General features: G+C 48.4%; 1 protein-coding gene across 1 annotated transcript in view; it reads right to left on the reverse strand.

Moving 5' to 3' along the window:
• CHD2 (chromodomain helicase DNA binding protein 2) overlaps positions 1–11,228 on the reverse strand; it is a 98,410-nt gene extending 87,182 nt beyond the window's left edge. The window contains exons 1-7 of the mRNA XM_032994344.2: positions 10,950–11,228; positions 9,769–9,906; positions 9,131–9,228; positions 3,597–3,793; positions 2,127–2,340; positions 1,237–1,974; positions 727–961 (exon numbers count right to left, since the gene is read on the reverse strand). The gene's annotated coding sequence lies outside the window, so the exon portion shown is untranslated. The remainder of the gene's footprint in view (positions 1–726; positions 962–1,236; positions 1,975–2,126; positions 2,341–3,596; positions 3,794–9,130; positions 9,229–9,768; positions 9,907–10,949) is intronic.
• Between the last annotated feature and the right edge of the window lie 6,434 nt (positions 11,229–17,662).

The following is a 17,662-nucleotide window of genomic DNA, read 5'->3' on the forward strand; positions in this document are numbered from 1 at the left end:
AAAAAAGATCAGTTTTAGATGTCAAACTGCAGTAAAGGAAAATGGCACAATGTATGTATGAAGAGTCTTTTAACATCTCCTTCTTTCAATCTGCAAAACGTAAAGTAACCTAAACTCAAGCATCCACATAAGGGACGGGCCTTATTTTCAAAGGTAGTAACATAATCTGAAGTATTTAAAACCTTTAAAATCAGATAATTCTTTCACAAAAATGGCCACAGGTCCTTAAGCTTAATCAAATAGTCGAAAGCTAGAAAATACAGACAATTAGTCTGTAGTTTTTGTCTCTTTCCTACACATTCGTTCCTTCTCTGCTTATCTTGCCTTCCTAAAACAAACTGTCCTCAAAGACTGTTCTAATTTTGTATTTGGAAATTGCCACTATGTTAATTAGTGACATTGCTGTAGAAAAACTACACCCTGCTGCACCGGTTGTACTGAAAATGAGTCTTGTTCGCTGGGGACAGAAGTGGTGTTGCCTGCTCTGATCTCATAAGGTCTGCTGGATCCCATGGATTTCTGAAAGGCACGTAGAAAGGTGTAGTTTCATCTATGTGCTTTTAAGAAGGAAATACAAAATGTGAAAACAGATGTTAAAAAAAACGAGCCACAGAGAAGCCAAGGGGGGTGCGAGTTGCCTTCAACAGTACTGCAGTTCTAAAAGCAAACAAAGGCATAAGAAACTGGGATGGAAGGTTTCATTCCTCCAGTAAGGCAGTGACTCACCCGCATTCCGAACTGCTCAAACAAGGGAGGCAAACCCTCCTCCTGGCAGGCCAGATCCTCCGCCTTGTATTGTGCAGAGCAAATCCCAAGCAAAGGCAAGCTGTGGTGGTGGCACATTGTAGCAGACACAGCACAGGGCCCCGTGTATTTCAGAAAGGGATCCTCCTTCGCAAACCGCTATATTAGCTTGCCTTCTTGAAAAGATTCAAGAGTTCAGAAGTTCTGCTTTTCACATCTGAAAACACAATGAAAAGTGCTGCTACTAACAATTGCTTTTCAAGAGCCAAACTCATATTTTCTTGGATACCAGGGTTTTCTGAGATTGCTAAGAGGCAGTAGTTGACTTAAAAAAAAAAAAAAAAAAAAAAAATCAAGCCAAGGACAGATAAAACAACTCAAAAAGTTAACTGAACAAAGGGAGCCAAGCAGTGTGTAAGGTGACTAAGGTGCTGCTTCTAACCATCAAGTTATTCACATAGCAAAATTTGACCTAGGGGTATGGAGACTCACCACCCTAAACACAGGCTCAGGCATTCCCAACATATAAGGCAGACTTCACTGATGGAGGACAAGCATGATCCCAGGTGAGGGACAGCTCACAGCCAAGCTGCTAAGCACGCCCGGCTGCACCCTCCCTGCGTGGCTGGCTGAGACGTGGGGAGTGCTGTGCGGGTCCTCCGGTGGCCGCAGCATCAGCCGAGCTGCTGCGTGGCAGCAGTGGAGCCAGCAGCAGCAGGGATGAGGAGGAGGTGGTAGAAGGGCTGGATATAAGGAAACAGGACCAAAAAGAAGCACAGAAAGCAGAGGACATTGCCAGTTTTCAAGAGAAACTCCGTGAAGCCGCATCTTTGAACTATAAACCTCAGAGTGGTTAGGAGACAAAAATTGGTGGGTGAGGGGACTGCAGGTAGGGCTACACCAGTGCTCAGGGAGAGATGCCACAGAAAGGCACGATTCATCGGGACCCCCGCAAGGAGCAGGGCTGAGTAGGTGGTCCCCTCTGTAGATGTGCCAGGGCTCTGCTGGGTGAGGTTCAGTCATCTGTGTGATGGAGGATGCCAGGTTATGAGCACGAAATTCCCCTCTGGCTTCGCACTCCACAAAGCAAAACACAGTGTTCCACCCTATACCAAGTTTTTCAGTTACCAGGTTTCCAGTGGTAGCCAGACACCCCAAAGTGACATTCCTTCTGGGGGCCAGCTCCCAAGGGCACCTGGAGCTTCTTCAAAAAGCAAATGGCAGCATTACCTAACAGAGAGGACTTGTTTACTTAACAGTTATCAGTGTAGGTTTGGCTGCCGGGATAGGGAGGGTCTTTGACAACACAGGCTGATAGCAGAGGAACACAAAGCTGTGCTCTTAATGGAACTATCAAGCCTCACACAAATAAAATAAGCTACCTTGGAGCTGAAGCCATGCTCAAGACATCACGAAAACGCCTGTTGCACTAAGGCTGCTGCTGTGCTTGAAGCCTAGCCCCAGCGAGCAGGAAAAGCATGCAAACTTGATCCTCCATGCTGCCGCAGATTTTGGTGGTGGCATTTGAAATATTTCAGGCATTTCAGACAATCCTGAGTGGACTAGAGCAGAGACTCACCCGTCAGGACTCCAGAGCTTACATTAAAAAAAGAATTAAAAAAAAAAAAATGTTTATCAAGTTGGAGAACAACAACTCTATCTACTTTGTTCGGGGGAAACAACAAAAGCAGGGGAAGATTTTGCTGACATTACTTCTCCTCAGTTCAATAAGCTGCCTCGATTAAGTGAGTATTGTGATCAGCACAACAGCAGACAAACAGCACAAGCTCCTTATAAGCTATTTCCTTGTGCAAAGGCAGAAAAACCATCACAGGAGATGGACCCTGAGCATATTATTATTACCAAGTATTTTGGGTGGCTCGGGCGATTTAGAAACTCCAGTTCTGCCAGGCTGCTTGAGAAAGGCAGCATTTGTCCCCTGCCTTCAGCATGGAAACACAACTCAAATCCCTTCTCGGGAACAAAGGTGCTTCCCAGGAGCCTGGCGTGCTGCCGGCATGCCGAGCGCGTAGCCAAGCAACGGCAGCCAGATCGGGGCTTGCGCCTCACCCGTGATGCTCCAGCCTCCACAAACAATTCTTGCCACGTAGACAAGACCGTGCAGGGTAATGGAAAATTACTGCAGGCTTTTTCTTAAAGGGCGAGAATCTCCGTCGGTGGAGGAGGTCGGTCCGCATCCCAGCGCGCCCCAGAGTAATTTTTTTGTTTCCTGCGAGAACGGCTGTAGTGCGTCACTAGCACGCCGAGGCGTTAATAGAGGCAGATATCATTTGCATGATATTTCAACTGACTGCAGTGATAAAAAATGTAAAGCGGAGAGCTGAGCTGCAGTGGGGGCAGGGGGAGGAGAAAGGCTGAGCAGCCAGAGGCAGGAGGTGAACAAGCCGGCAGCTGCCTTTCTAAAACTGCTTTCGACAGAGCCTCAAACATGGCGATCTTAGCACGGCGCAGTTAATATTAGCTGAAAGCTGATGCCAAAATAATCCTCTTGCACTTGGCAGGCGCAGTGTTTTAACAACTGTCTAGCAAATTTCTGCCTGCAGGGCTGCAGGAAGAGAAAATGCCTTTAAAGAAAGAGTAAACTTGCTTTGCCAGTGGTTAGACTATTATCAGGGCAACAGCAATTTTTAAAAATTATGGCCATGTTTGCCTCCAGTTTCTAGTGTAAAAGAGAATTTATTTCTTAAAACAGCATTTCTTAAGACAGCATTAAGCCAAGCTAGCTTAAAACACCAAGCTAAAGATCCACGCAAATAGCTACAGTAGTGCCAAGCAGCCCATTCAACTTACTGCACTTTTGCCACGTGAAAATCAGAGATTCTCAGACTTACCAGTTGGGCAGGGCAGCAGCTGCCTGGCAGGCCCAGGGCCCCAAGAGCTGCCCACCAAGAGGGTGACAGCACTGCCGCACAACCAGCCCTCTTGGCGGGGTTCAGAAATAGCTCCCGTATCCATTACAAGTCTCCTCAAGGAGCAACCCACGTTGCCTGGTCCTCAGGGCACCTAGGGGGAACCAACTGGGTCTAGCCTGCAGCAAAAAGAAAAAAAGCACGGCTGCTCCTCTTGCTATAACCGTTTTGCTCACTGCATGCAGCTGTGGCTCGTGAGGGCCCTGCTTTGGTTCGAGGGTGCAGCTGTGCTTTCTGCCCTCTCGGGAGCTGCCTGCAATTTAAGGTGTTGCTTGCCGGAGCGGTTCTAGGTCAGCTCCTGTAGCAACAGGGCTTTTGCTTTTTCTCAACTTCATGTTTTAATTCATCTTATCTGTTTTTCTCGGGTAAGCACTGGCTGAAGTCTCAGCCCAAATCTTTTCACTTTGTTGTAGTCAGCAAGTGAAAATGGAGCCCCTGCACCGAGTTAGGGGACTTCTTTGTAATAGAAACTTCCCCCCCTTCCCCCCCCCCCCCCCCCCCTTAAATAGAAACCTTTGTTGTGGAGCTGCTTTCATTGCAAGCTCCACAGGGAAAGTCATTACATTTAATAGAGGTTGACCTCATTTTGTAGTCCTTGATATTAAAGCTTATAAGGAGGGAACATAATTAGAAGCGGTGACTTCTCAACAAAGATATACAGTACTTGTTGTTGCTACCTCCTTCTTACCTAAGGATTTGTTTAACATGGCTTGGAAACAGTAACTTGAAACAGCTTTTGGCAGATAGGTGAACTCAAGTAAAATGCAAAGATCTGGTTTCCAAGAAGCCTTTTACAAGCTGTACAGAGAAATGAAATTAAATCCTTCAACAACACACAAGGCTTCCTACAGAGACTCGCTGGAAGCAGTGCAAACGTGCGTTCTGGGTGAAAGCGAATCTCAGTCTGACTCTGGAGTTACATAAAGATGTCTGATGGTGGAGAGCACCAGTGGTCGTGCATGGACCTGCCCGCATGGCAGCCTCTACTCAGCTGGAGGGAATTGCTGGAATTTTCTACTGCCTTTCCAAGGCTGTGGTCTGAGACAAAGAAAGCAAAAGCCTTTGAGCTCAGATTCACAAGGGAGATGAATGCAAAGATGCCCCAGCTTTGTTAGCTTTCTCGTTTTACTAATGCAACCTGGGTTTCCATACAGTGGGCTCCCCTGTCACGGGGGAATGGGTGAACACAGCCACTGGCCACCACTGTAGGAATTAATACGTTTTCTGAAGCAAGGCAGTGCGCCGCGGCGAGGGATGTGCCGCCCTGTGCCGGGGGCCTCTCTGAGCACAGCTGCACTGGGGCTTTTCACCTTAACGTGTTTTGAGTTAAAAACATCTGTTCATTCTGCCTGCTTTTCGAGTAACCCCTACCGCAGAAGTCCACTTGAAATACACATTTCAAATTCATTTTCCTGGCTCCTGTGATGTCCCCATTGCTCTCCCACCTTCTGAGCATCCCTTGCATTTCCAGTGCTCTGGGTTCTGCTGACTAGGTGTCACCTCCCTGATGAAACACTGGTGTACTGCTATGAGAAACTCTCATTTATGTAACAAGAACAATTTCTTATTAAACCCCCCAGGCTTCCTTAAATTTCCACTTAGATTTTTCAGTTTGAACAAGCGTTTCTGTTTCAGCAAGCCTCAGAACTTCCTGATTTTTGCACAGTTCTCCCCACCGTAAACAACTGTTCAGCTCTGCTCAAAACTCTGCTTTGGACTTGGTTTCTTGAAAAATCAAGATAAATGGTGGAGTCCACCGCTGAAGCACTTTCACATGGTGTTAAACGGCAACTTCTTTTCTGTAGTACCACCTCTGCTGGGTCTGTGTGCCCTGCGTGGAGCAGCGCGGTTGCTGCCCGCACCTGCAGCCGGTTTGCTGTGCCGGCTGTTTGCCCTGTGGTTTGTGGCACAACGTGCGTTTCGACCGGAGAACAGAGAAGGGCAGCTCTCCCAAGAACAAAATCAGAAGCTCCCTCAAGACCACAGCGTGGTGGCTGACAGCACCCAGCCTTTTTGTTCCTCCTCCCCCGGAACAGATTGCCACTCCATACAAGCGAAAGGGGTCAGAGTCATGGAAAATGTGTGAGGAAGCCCAGGGTGGGACCTCACCAGCCTGGCACGGTCCCGGAGGGCTGGGGTGTGGGGCTGGGGGGACACTTGGTGGCCAGTGGCTCTCCTGCAGTCCCACGGGGACAGAAGGACCTGGTGTAGGTAAGACACCTTTAGTCTTGCACCCTACTTTGCCTCCGCCCTCAGCAAGGCCAGGGCTATTCTGGCTCAGCTAGTTTTTCCTCTCTCCTTCAGGAACCTCTTGTATCAGATAAAGAGCATTAATAAATCACACCCAACAATTCCCACCACACCTCAAGCAATTAACCCTGTCCCTGGCAGCGCTGGCTGGGGAAGCCCTGGACACCGTCCTGGGATTCCAATAAATTTGAGAGCAATTTTGCCACCCATTCAGTGCAAAGAAGGTTAGGTCTTTTTGTGTTTATTTTTAGAGCCGTAAGTTATTTTCAAAGAGCCTCTCTGTCAGGCTTGGCCCTAAGCTGCCAAGTTGGCTCCTCCAGCTCCATGGGCATCGTTAGCAGGGCTGCCGTGCGATGAAGTGGTGTCAGCACTTCCATTACAGCACCTTTCCCTTTTTTATGGGACATAAAAATCCAGTTCTGGCAGAAATATTCCAGAGCCAACATGGAAAACAGTCACCACCTTAACCTGATCCTTACTAAAATTCATCTGGCTAGGGAGAGAAAGTGGGGATTTAAAATATATTTTATCCCTCCCACGCCTAAATCCTGAATTTTAAAATCCAGCTGTATCAGACTCAAATTACTCACCAGGAATTTTTTTTTTTTATTATTTTAAACATATCTGTGGTAAATGGAGAAGTGATCCTTTCCCTCCTCTGCTTCTTCCACAAGCCAAACACTTGATTAAAAGTTGCGAATGTCAATCCTACTAATGAAGGCCACAGTTAATAGTCATTTTAATTGGGCACAAATCCATGGCAGTGTTGAATGGGAGAGATGGCTATCCATCTCACCACCCTCGGCCACACGCAGCCACCCAGGGTGGTGGGTCAGGGAACTAATTTAGCTGACAGCTAACCAGGAGCTTCCAGCCAGCTCAGATCTGGCTGAAACCACCCGTCAGCACGAGGTGAGGGCACTGCAGTGCTGGGAAACAGCGGCCGGGGCTGGAGGAAAAGCAGGACTGCTCTTGGCACCAGTGCTTGTGCCTATGGAAGATGTTTTTTTAATAACTGGCTTCTGTATCAGCTGCTGCTCAAAGAGAAAGCGGCCCCTTCTCTTGTGGAGATGCTTGCTATTGAGTGGTCATGCGGTCGGCCAGACTGATGAATTAATCCAGACACAAACTCCATCTTTTTCCTTTTTCTCTCTACTTTTCAGCTGGCTGGGTTCCCTGAGCACAAGGGCCAGCACACAAAGAGTGGGAATAGGGGACTGGGACAGAGGAGTGCAAGATGCCTCCTGCCAGCAGCACCAAGGATTTGGGTTGGTGCGCACTGACCCTCAAACAGCCCTGCAGTGCCGCAGCTCTCAGCTCGGCTGGTTCCTCTCTCCCAAGCCAGCACACGGCGAGTGCACTGCGAAATCAGCAGGGGAAGAGAAAGAGCCTAGAGCTTACTCTGCATTGCTTTAATGCTGGAGCAAATGAGCATTTAAGGGGACAGATAGGTATAGAGGAACTATGGGAAGAGGAACTATAGGAGGGAGCCTACCAACTCTTTCTCTCTTACAAAGAAGTTACCCACTTCTGGTTTCAATGTTTATACATTTTCTAACTCCAGCATGTATTCCTGTGTTACCCCAGAAAAGACAAATTTTGGAAACTGCTACAGGCTCCAGCCAAGAGGAGCTTGTTCTGGTGTGGTAACATCTGCAACTCCAGACTTGCCGAGGATGTTTAGGAGGTGCAGAAGGTAAAGAGATTTTGTGGAGTCAGGTGAGAGAGCAGCTAGCTCAGCCCAGCCCAACCCAGCCCTGCTACACCACTTTCCTATGGGAACACTGGGCTGCACGACCTGGCAGTGCCTCCTACACCACTTTAAGCTCCATTGCCAGGTCCAACCACACTTGAAAGATGCATAGAAGAACTGAAGAGAAGGTTCTACGCGTCTCCTGAAAACCCCTTCCCCCACCTGACCTCCAAACACTGGAGCTCGGGGTAGGAAGGCTGCGAGCACGGCCATCTGCCATCCCACTCGGCTGCAGCTGCCCGGCCAGACTGCATGTGCATTTTAGCCTGCTAATTAGCGTGCATATCATCCCATCGCATACTTTCTGCTTGGTGTGGGTGTGACGGGAGACATGGGGATAGGCTTTTTCTGCAGTGGAGTCTAGTAATACAGGACACAAATGTGCAGGAAGTGAGGCTTTACTTCCTGCTCAGGGGGAATCGTGTCCCGGTTGTCTGTGTTATGGTGTATATCTAGAGGAACATGCAAGAAGATGCATATTCCTTTGCAGGACACATATAATGCCAGTCCAGCACCCCCAAGAGCACTTGTAAGGGGTAACTGGTATTTTGGCTGATGCCCTCCATCGCAAGGGCATTAGAAGATCATAGAGTGGTTTGGGTTGGAAGGGACCTTAAAGATCATCCTGCCCCACACCCCGCCCCGGGCAGGGCCCCCTTCCCCCAGCCCAGGGGGCTCCCAGCCCCGTCCAACCTGGCCTTGAACCCTTCCAGGGAGGGGGCACCCACAGCTGCTCTGGGCACCCTGTCCCTCAGCAGGCTGGGTCAAACATCACCATTCCAGCCTTCTCCCCGTGTCCTGCTGTTAGCACGGCTGTGCCGGTAAATACCAGGACCAGGGCTTCTCCTCCTCCACCGAGGAGCTGCAGTTTTCCCTGTGTCATCCAGTGCAGTGCAGCGGGCCATTTGGCAGAGCTCTGCCGTGACTTTCACCTGGCTAAAATTTGAGCTCCATTGGGAAGGATGACATATTACCCTGGGCAAACAAAAAACCTTCAACAAAGAAACGAATGTAAATACAAAAGGTAGCCAAAAGATTAAAGCGGTGCTCAGAGGACACTGGGTTTTGCGGGAACTCTGACTTCACTTGTAATGATGTGGTTTGCCTCAGCACTGGAATTTATTCCTGTTAAATATGTACTTAATGAGACCATCGACCTCCTGGTTGCATCAATTTTCATCCCTGCTGTTCCAGCTTCTGTTAAAGAGAAAGGCAGTCACCCAGCACGGTGCTGCCCAGCATGTTTGGAGCCTGGCCTATAATGAGATGATGTGTGGTTGGTGTCTCCTCACCATCTCACCGGGGTGCATAAATGCAGGTCTTGCACATGCACCTTTGGAAACTGGTGGACCTCTTTTGATAGGGGTGTGTCAGGAACTGGTTAATACACGGTACACTGGCCCCATCTCCTTCTTTTGGGTGGGCCTGGGACTGCTCTAGCCCCAAGACTTACCTGCTGCTGGCTAAGGGAGATTTGCACAGACAGGTCCACATCTCAGTCCTGTTGTCACTGTGAAATGCTGAGGTCCCCTGTGTGCCTCAGGGAAGTAACTGTGAATTAGACAGAGATTAAATCAGTCCTGAAATGCCATTGCTCTGCCAGGAATTTTGTGACCAAAGCTGACAGGTGAATATGGGTCTCCTAGGCTAAGCAGCAAAACAAATCCTATGGTTTTTGCCACCTGTTCATAAGATTGAAGTTATGGCTTTAAGGGTATGTATTACAGGCCTTCTACTTTAAACAGAGAAATATTCTATCAGTGAATAAAACTATTTCATCAGTCAGGCATAAGATGACTCCAAAGGCTGTTGCAATTACGAGTTGGTGCAATTATGATTTAAGCAGTCATTTTGATTGCATAATTTCCTAGTTCTTGAGACTATCCCAACAGAGAATAAACAAACAAAAAAAGAAATCATGAAAAATGTTCTGCGTTCTTAATGAAATTGTTACCAGCAGACTTAAAGCCCCCCCATTCTGAGCCAAAGGTAAAGCCCTTGAAAAAGAGAAAAAAGAATGTCTGCTTGTCTGGCGATGCTTTCTGTCTAGCACCAACCACAAGAGTGCATAAACATCTAGTATATACCTACATACATATAGGGAGAGGTCAGACTTGAAATCCAGCCAAACCCAACACAGCGTGCAAAAAGGAAACATTCTTTGCCACATACTGCTTTGTCCAGAGCAGTAAATTGGAAAGTAATTCTCACTGATGAGTTAAGACATTCCTATTGCAAAGAAGGAAAAAAAGGTAGTAATTAGGAAGTCAAATGAAAGGGCTCTTAATCCGCCATGCTAGCTCGGTGTGTTAACAGCCAGAAGAATTAAACTACATCTGATACTCAAATGGGTGAGATGAAATGAAGCGCAAAATATGAGAGAAAATACAACTAAACTCCCACAGGTCCTTTTGGGGATCCCAGAGGACAGAGGTAGGAGAGATCTATTTTACCATCCAGCAGGAGCAGCAAGGAGTCCTTAAACCAGGGCCTGCTAAATCAAACCCTAAACCACCCTAACGCACCGCCAGTTGTTAATAATTTTGTCCTTATTGGTGACTCTGGAGCTAAATCATACCCACCCCCCCGCCCTGTGCCCATTCCCAGCCGGCTGTAACGTGCAGTGAAGGACCCTCCTGGGGATACTGAGGGGGAGTGATAAAAAAAGCAGAAAATGAGACGTGTTTGCGTATCGTTGGATACTGCCCCGTGGTGCAAGGCGATAGGATTAAGAGACACAACCAGCCACGTGAACTGTTGGTAGAAGAGGCTAAAAAGAAAGAATGTGTTGTATTCCAGGAGCCGTTGCTGAAAGACGAACAAAATTAATTATATAAACTGGATTTGGTATTTGTTATAGGGCATCAAGGTTTGGTAGTGGATGTTACATTTAGGTATGAGAGTAAACCAACACCTCTGGCAGATGCAGCAGCAGAGAAAGTAAAGCTATATCAACATCTTAAAGATCAAGTTCAAGAACTGATGAATGCTACTATTATTAAATTTATGGGATTTCCTTTGGGAGCACGTGGAAAATGGCATCAAGGCAAATACGAGTTATTAGCAGAACTAGGACTCTCTAGTTCCCGACAGGAAAAGGTTGCGTATCGTTTATCAAATTGGGTGCTATTTACATTGGTAGATATTGTACATACATGTGTTAGTCAAGGGTGGATGGTCTTAAGATTTTAATGAACTACTGTATTTGTAATTGTATTATCTGATTTATTTTTCAATAGATTGAATCTTCCAACATCTAGGGTAAACCTAACCTGCTTCACGATGCTTTAGGGTGGGAGCTGGACCCCTGGGGCGAATAGCAGGAGCGCCGAGTATGAAATTACCGATGGAATGTAGGGACCTGGAATCACGACGTGTCAGTTGTCCTGCAAAAAGCCGTGACTCACCGACCTGGGCGTAGGGGGAGGGGCCGCTGGGTGGCGAGTGCCGGAGCACCGGGGGCTACCGGGCCCCTGCCCGGCGCTGCCGCCTCGCCCGGCCCCGCTGGAGACCGGCTGCTGCCACCTCGCGGCCTGCGAGCCCCGCACCCCCCCGCGCCACCCCGCACCCCCCCGCGCCACCCCGCACCCCCCTCCACCCCCCCGCACCCCCCCCGCGCCACCCCGCACCCCCCGCGCCACCCCGCACCCCCCCGCGCCCCCCCACACCCCCCCGTGCCCCCTCGCATCCCCCGCACCCCCCCCACTCCCCCGTATCACCCGCACCCCCCCACACTCCCCGCACCCCCCGTGCCCCCTCACACCCCCCCGCACCCCCCGCACCCCCCTGTGCCCCTCGCATCCCCCCCACCCCCCTGTACCCCCCGCACCCCCCCACTCCCCCGTATCACCCGCACCCTCTCGCACTCCCCGCACCCCCCACACACGCTCCCCGTGCCCCCCCCGCACCCTCCCTCACCCCCCTGTACTCCCCACACACACGCCGCACCCCCCTCGCACCCCCCCCACACCCCCCCCCCCCCCCCCCGTGGGCTCCAGCTTTAGTTCTCGGCACCCGAAGGGCACTCCGGCTTCTCCCTGCCCGCCCCAGCGCGATGCCGCCTGCGCCGTGGGCTTCCGCGGGGCAGATTTTTGGGAGCGTGGGCGTGGGTACGGTCGGTATTTTGCCTCGGGCGTGCAAGAGGGCAAGACGAAGTGCAAAGCGGCGATGTTACCGAGAGTGAGAAATCAGGGGGTTCCTCAACAGCCCGAACGAAGCATGGTGTGTGATGCTGAAAAAACTGAGCAAGATCTGGGCCAGGAGCTCTGAACAAGGAAAGCGTCCCCAGTTCCTTGAATACTTCTGTTCAGAAGAAAAGTATTTTATATATTTGTAAATGCACAAAACTAAGTCAAATAAATTAATTGTTCAGCCCCTTCCCTTCCCTTCCCTTCCCTTCCCTTCCCTTCCCTTCCCTTCCCTTCCCTTCCCTTCCCTTCCCTTCCCTTCCCTTCCCTTCCCTTCCCTTCCCTTCCCTTCCCTTCCCTTCCCTTCCCTTCCCTTCCCTTCCCTTCCCTTCCCTTCCCTTCCCTTCCCTTCCCTTCCCCTGATTTTTTTTTTAAAAAATATTTAGGTCAAAAAAACAACAATACTTTTATCTGATCTGAACTTTTTTGTTGTTGGTTTTGTTTTGTTTTGTTTTGAATAGGAAATTCTGATAGCAAGTGTGGCTGTGTCTTGCACAGCTTTTAGCATTTTGTAAATATCTTGAAATTATCGGGCAAAGGTTCCCACCTGCAGACCTCCAAGGGCTGTGACAAGTGTACTCTTCCCTTCCTGTGCCAAACTTCTCCAAAAACCTGTGCTGTTGCGTTTAAGTGGGTATGTTATTTCTTCTTGGACCAAATGAAAGCACACTTTGCATGGAAGCTTGTTTTACTATTAGATTTATAGAGCATTACTGTATCTATAAAAAACAAATCACTGCAGCTAAATAGCCTGTGAAATTCTTGCAAACATATGAAAAAACACATAAGGAACAAAATGGTGAGCATACCTTTTCCCCTGACTTTTTTCTGCCTGAAGCAAGCAGAGGTTCCCTGGCAGTTGGTGCAGGGAGAGCTCCCCCTCCTGTTGAAAATCATCTTTAGCCCCTCTCCACCCTTGGGAGACTTGTTGCTCCGACCCGGCATTTATGGGGATCAGGCCAATGACAATGTCAGATGCTATAAATAGAAAATTTTAAATGGATATAGATAAACAGCACAGATAATTTATGTTCATCTCTTTTATTATTTGGCTTTACAAAACAAAAGGTCGTTTTTTGATTTTTTTTTTTCCTACTGCAGCAAGATTATCCGTCAACAGAAATCATCCAGCACGCAAACGATTCATCTGAATGTCTGTCACTTCACTAAAAAAGCCAAAAAAAAAACCCTACCCTGGAATAATTTTATTGTCTGTTGCAAGGGATCAGTCATCTGACAGTTTTTAAGAGGGTGAGATGCTCCTGTCTGGCAAGTAGATGATCCCGTGCTGTGCTAAGGCAGCACGTTTGCATTGCGAGCCGCAGCAGCTGACTCAGGGAGGACTTTCCAGGAGCATCAGGCGGGCACCACGTCGAGTCTCATCCAGAGGCTGCACTATGTAGAAACGTCTCCTATAAATAGGGTAAATGCTCATAATAGGTAGCAAAGCTAGCGGGCTTTTCAGACCGGTTTGAGAAATAATTGAGCCTGCACTGAGTGGCTGTATTGTTCCATGTACCAAGCTGCACCAGCAATTTCAGCTGGCTATTTATGCTTTTTTGAGGACTTTGTTATTCCCCACTTTTTTCATTTAACCTGATTTGTAATGAATACTCCTGGTTTTATAAAAGGAAAGGTATTGAGGTAAGAAACATTTCAAAAAGTTCTGTTTTCCAAGTGTTAAAGATCTCTCCAGCTCACCAAAACATGGCCATGGATGTAAAAGCACTGTTCTTTGATAAAGAGGAGGAGTTGAGAACAGCAACGTGGGGGCAGCAACAGGGCTGGCTGTAACACAAGGTTTCCACTTCCTCGGGACTTAAAAAGGAGCCAGTGATGGTAACTGAATCAGGCTGAAAACAAAAATGCTTGATTTTTTTTGTGTGAATTAGCAGTCTAAAAAAGAGGACAGGGCAGGACTCTGCAGCAGCCCTTTGCCTCCAGGATGAAGCTCAACCCTCCAGTGCACCTCCGCTGCGATGTGCAACAAAATGGAGAGATGTGAGAGCCAGCCTCTGGCAGACCTGAACGCTCAGGGTTCGCAAGCAATGACAGTCACCTTGCTGTAGTGCAGAGTGAGATACAACCCTCCGGATCCCACCCGGGCTTCTGGCCCTGCTCCTCTGAACCTCAGCCAAAAAAACCAAAGCTCTCGGCTGCCTCAACGCCTCTGCCACACTGCTCTGTGACCATTGTCCTCTGGTAAATCCATGCTATAGGAAGTATTTTCCATGCGTTTAACAGATGGGTAAGCTGAGACAAGGGATGAAGTGCATCATTTGGGGCAGAGGTGGAAAGGGAGGTTTGTCTTCCCACTCCTCCATCGTGACCATCCGCTCCATCTGTTAACACTTCAGCATCTCCAGCGTGATTCCGATTAGTCTGCAAAGTGCTGCATGTTGATGTTTTGGTTTGATACTTGAAGAGCTCTGTGGAGATATTTAATTAGACAAAATTAATTCCTTTGAGAACAACCTTCTGGCAGCACTCTGGAAAGTGCTAGGAAGCTTCTGTTGTTCTGACACTTGTTAAAAATTGGCATTAGCCATTTCCTAATTTATTTTTAAGAGGACAATTAAACCACATCATTCCCCAGGTTAAATGATAGCTGCGACTTGCCTGCCAGCATCACTATTGCAAGATGAGGTGCCAGACCTTCTCACCAGAAGTCACTTCCCACAGCTGCCAAGTTCTTGCTGCTGTCGCCCTGAAAGGTTTCCCTTCTGCCTGAGCTGTCGGAGTCCTCTGGCCTCGTTGTTTTCTGTCCCTTTTTTGCCACCTTCGCAGCAATGGTAGGGTCTGACGGTGACAAGACAGGCATGGTAGGAAGGGGAAGCATCGGTGGTGACCTTGCTGGCCAACCCTGCACGGTGACATTGCTTACAGCCACCTGATGGGGAGGCAGAGCAGGAGGTGAATGGCTGCCCCGCTTCATGCCTGCCTTCTCCTGCAGTCAAACAGGGTTACTGGTATTTCTTGTGGGACCATCTGCTGGTATTTCTGCAAACCTCCTACAGATAAGGGCACAGAAAGGCAAAGTCTTAACAGGATTAACCTTTGGGAGCCCCAGAGGTCTGTGTCTGTGGTCGTACCTGGGTTGGAGTGGGGCTGGAAATGGCACAGGCTGCAAGTACTGTGCAAAACACACACGTAAAACCCCAAACAATCCCCATAAGCCTCTTCCATTTCACACTGCAGCCAAGTAGGCTCTGGCTGCTTGGGCCCATTTATACCCTGGAAGGGACCTTTGGGGTCAGTGGTTGGCAGAAGGGCCACGTGGAACTGCACATCCTCCTACCATAGACAACTTCTTGCTCATTCATCTTCTGTCCCAGCTCCCAGTCCTCCTCTTCTCGCTCTGAAGTTGCATGGGGGGCTCCAGGCTTCCACACGGGTTTCTCAGCCTTTTTGCTGCCTGCATCGGCCTCTGTGCAAAATACAATTCTCCTTTTTGAGGTTTTCCTTGGCATCTGTGCACTTACCCTGGAACAGAACGTTTCATGGCTTCATTGTGTGAAGGGCTGAAGCAGCACCAAAAGGTACAATGTTTAGCCCTCTTCTGGCATAGCCAGAGCAATGCAGCAGTAACAAAGGGATGCATGACATGATGTCCATTTTAGTCAGTCTCTTCACTTCCTCACTCGTCTCCAAATTAAATTAGGATTTATATGGATCTTTAAAAATTCCAGCTCATATCATGCCATAAAGGAAGGAGGAACCTATACTTAAACACTTAATTAGGGGATGACTGCAGAATGCTCTGAAAATGGGATGGTGCCGGACTGTGCTACACATTTGGTGTTTAAATATAGCTGTATACACACCCTTGGCCTCCTGAACTGCTGAAAACCTCCTAGCAGGTGATCACAAGCCTTTCTATAATTGAAATAAACTTAATCCTGACAAAAATGTAGCAGCAGCTGCTGTGAAAGCTGTGGCTGCTCTCCAAGTATTTTTTACATTACCCCGGTCTGTATATTAAAGCGAGACCGATTGCTGTGTTGTAGAATCCTGCCACAGAGTGTCTCTTACAAAAAAAGCGGCTGTGTTTTAGATTGAAGGGCTTTGTTGTATTTTTCATAAGGACACTTTTCTCTTGTGTGATGATTGCCACACAAGGGTCTGAGCTGCTCAGATATTAATTATTTAGGGTCTGCAACAATACTCTAAAATGTAAATATGGATATCCTCTCTCTCTCAGACCCACACTATAGTGATACATAAGGGCAGTTGCCTGTATGGTGGGCTGAAGAAGCAGAGCTGTTTGGAGGTAAAGGAGATGAGCTGCCAGCCCGGAGGATGTATGCAGGATGCTGAGAGGAGACAGCAGCCAGCCAGAAGAAGAGATGAGAAATGACTGTAGCTGCCCTCCTAATTTAACCTTCATGCCACAAATCTCTTCTCTGTGGAGACGTGGGACAAAGAGCAGCTCCTCCTGTAATTCCTGATTTTTCACCGTTGTATGAGAACTCCCCAGCTTGCCTTGGCTCCTCTGAGTCCTTCCTCCCCTCTGCCCTCTCCCTGCCTCCTCTCCTGTCCCTGGATCTCCCAGGGCTTTGCTGAGTGGGACCTGGCACTTATGCAGCACCACCAAAGAGCAACCATCAAGCAACTTTTCTGGCAAGGAGTAATGTCTTCGCCTCAAAGGCTAGCAAACCCAACAGCAAAAAGCCGGGGAAAGCCGGGCTCAGTGAGCGTGCAAGATGGATTGTGCAGAGCAGACACTGAGTTCCCGTTCCCTGGAAGCCACCGCAGTAACAAGGGGGTCACGGCCCTTGAAAAATCCTGTAGGCAGGAGTACAACCACCGAAGTGAAGGTACCTTACCTGGGAAACCGCTTGACTTGGAGTGATTTGCCCGCGGTCGCCAGGGTTCGCCGGTCCCTGCTGCCTGCCTCTGCCTCAGTCTGCAGAGCGGGACTCACGCTTCCAATCTCTTGTGCCATATCTGTTTTATGGCTTCGACTCCCAGCATGGGAAACATTAACTCAATCTTATTCAAACTGTTCTTACGCCCCGAGCTAACCAAGGCACAGGCACTCATTTCTAGTGTGACATCTAAGGCTGTTTAAAGGGCAGAACAGAAGATGGTGCTGCCGAGCCAACATATTTTAACAAGAAAACTTGTGGAGCTGCTGGTCTTTTTGACAGCTCCAGTTCCAAAATAATCTTTGTTTAAACTAAAGAGTTGTCAAGGAGATAAGTTTAAGAAGCACATGAGCTACAGAGAAACATCCCACAGCCCGTTCCCTCATGGAGCAGAGATGCAGTGAAATATTGATGGACAAGACTCCCTAATTATATCTCCTAGGGGCTAGCTTGAAATCTGGAGCTTTCCTGCTTTGTATGCGGCACTGTTGGGACAAAGCGATGGGATCCCTTGCAGAGCTGCATGGGCAATTGGGTTGGGATGTCTGTGGCTAATGAACAGGCGTCAGCTAGACAGCTTTGTGGGAGCTAATGAAATGTTCAGTACAAAACGTGTCACCTCCAGGTATCGTCTATGTTGCACTCCTGGAGTTTAATCCTCTTCTCTGCGGCTGCCTGGGCGGCCTCGCTCTCTGTTTACTGAAGCCTGCTCCATGTAAAACAACAGGAGCAGCAGAAAGAACAAAAGCTCTTTTGATCATCAAACTGGGCAAAATGGTGTCAAGCTCTTGAGCTGTGTTTTTTTCTTATTAAGACATTATTCAAAAAAGTAAGGCAAATAATTTTCACCCACAGCTATGTATTTTTAATAGGGAAATATTAGCTCAGACTGAGAACAGCAATAGGAAACAGCTTTACTTTCCACATCCA

Source organism: Tyto alba, unplaced genomic scaffold, assembly GCF_018691265.1.
Source record: "Tyto alba isolate M040663 unplaced genomic scaffold, T.alba_DEE_v4.0 Super-Scaffold_41, whole genome shotgun sequence".
In the NCBI taxonomy this organism is placed as follows: Eukaryota; Metazoa; Chordata; class Aves; order Strigiformes; family Tytonidae; genus Tyto; species Tyto alba.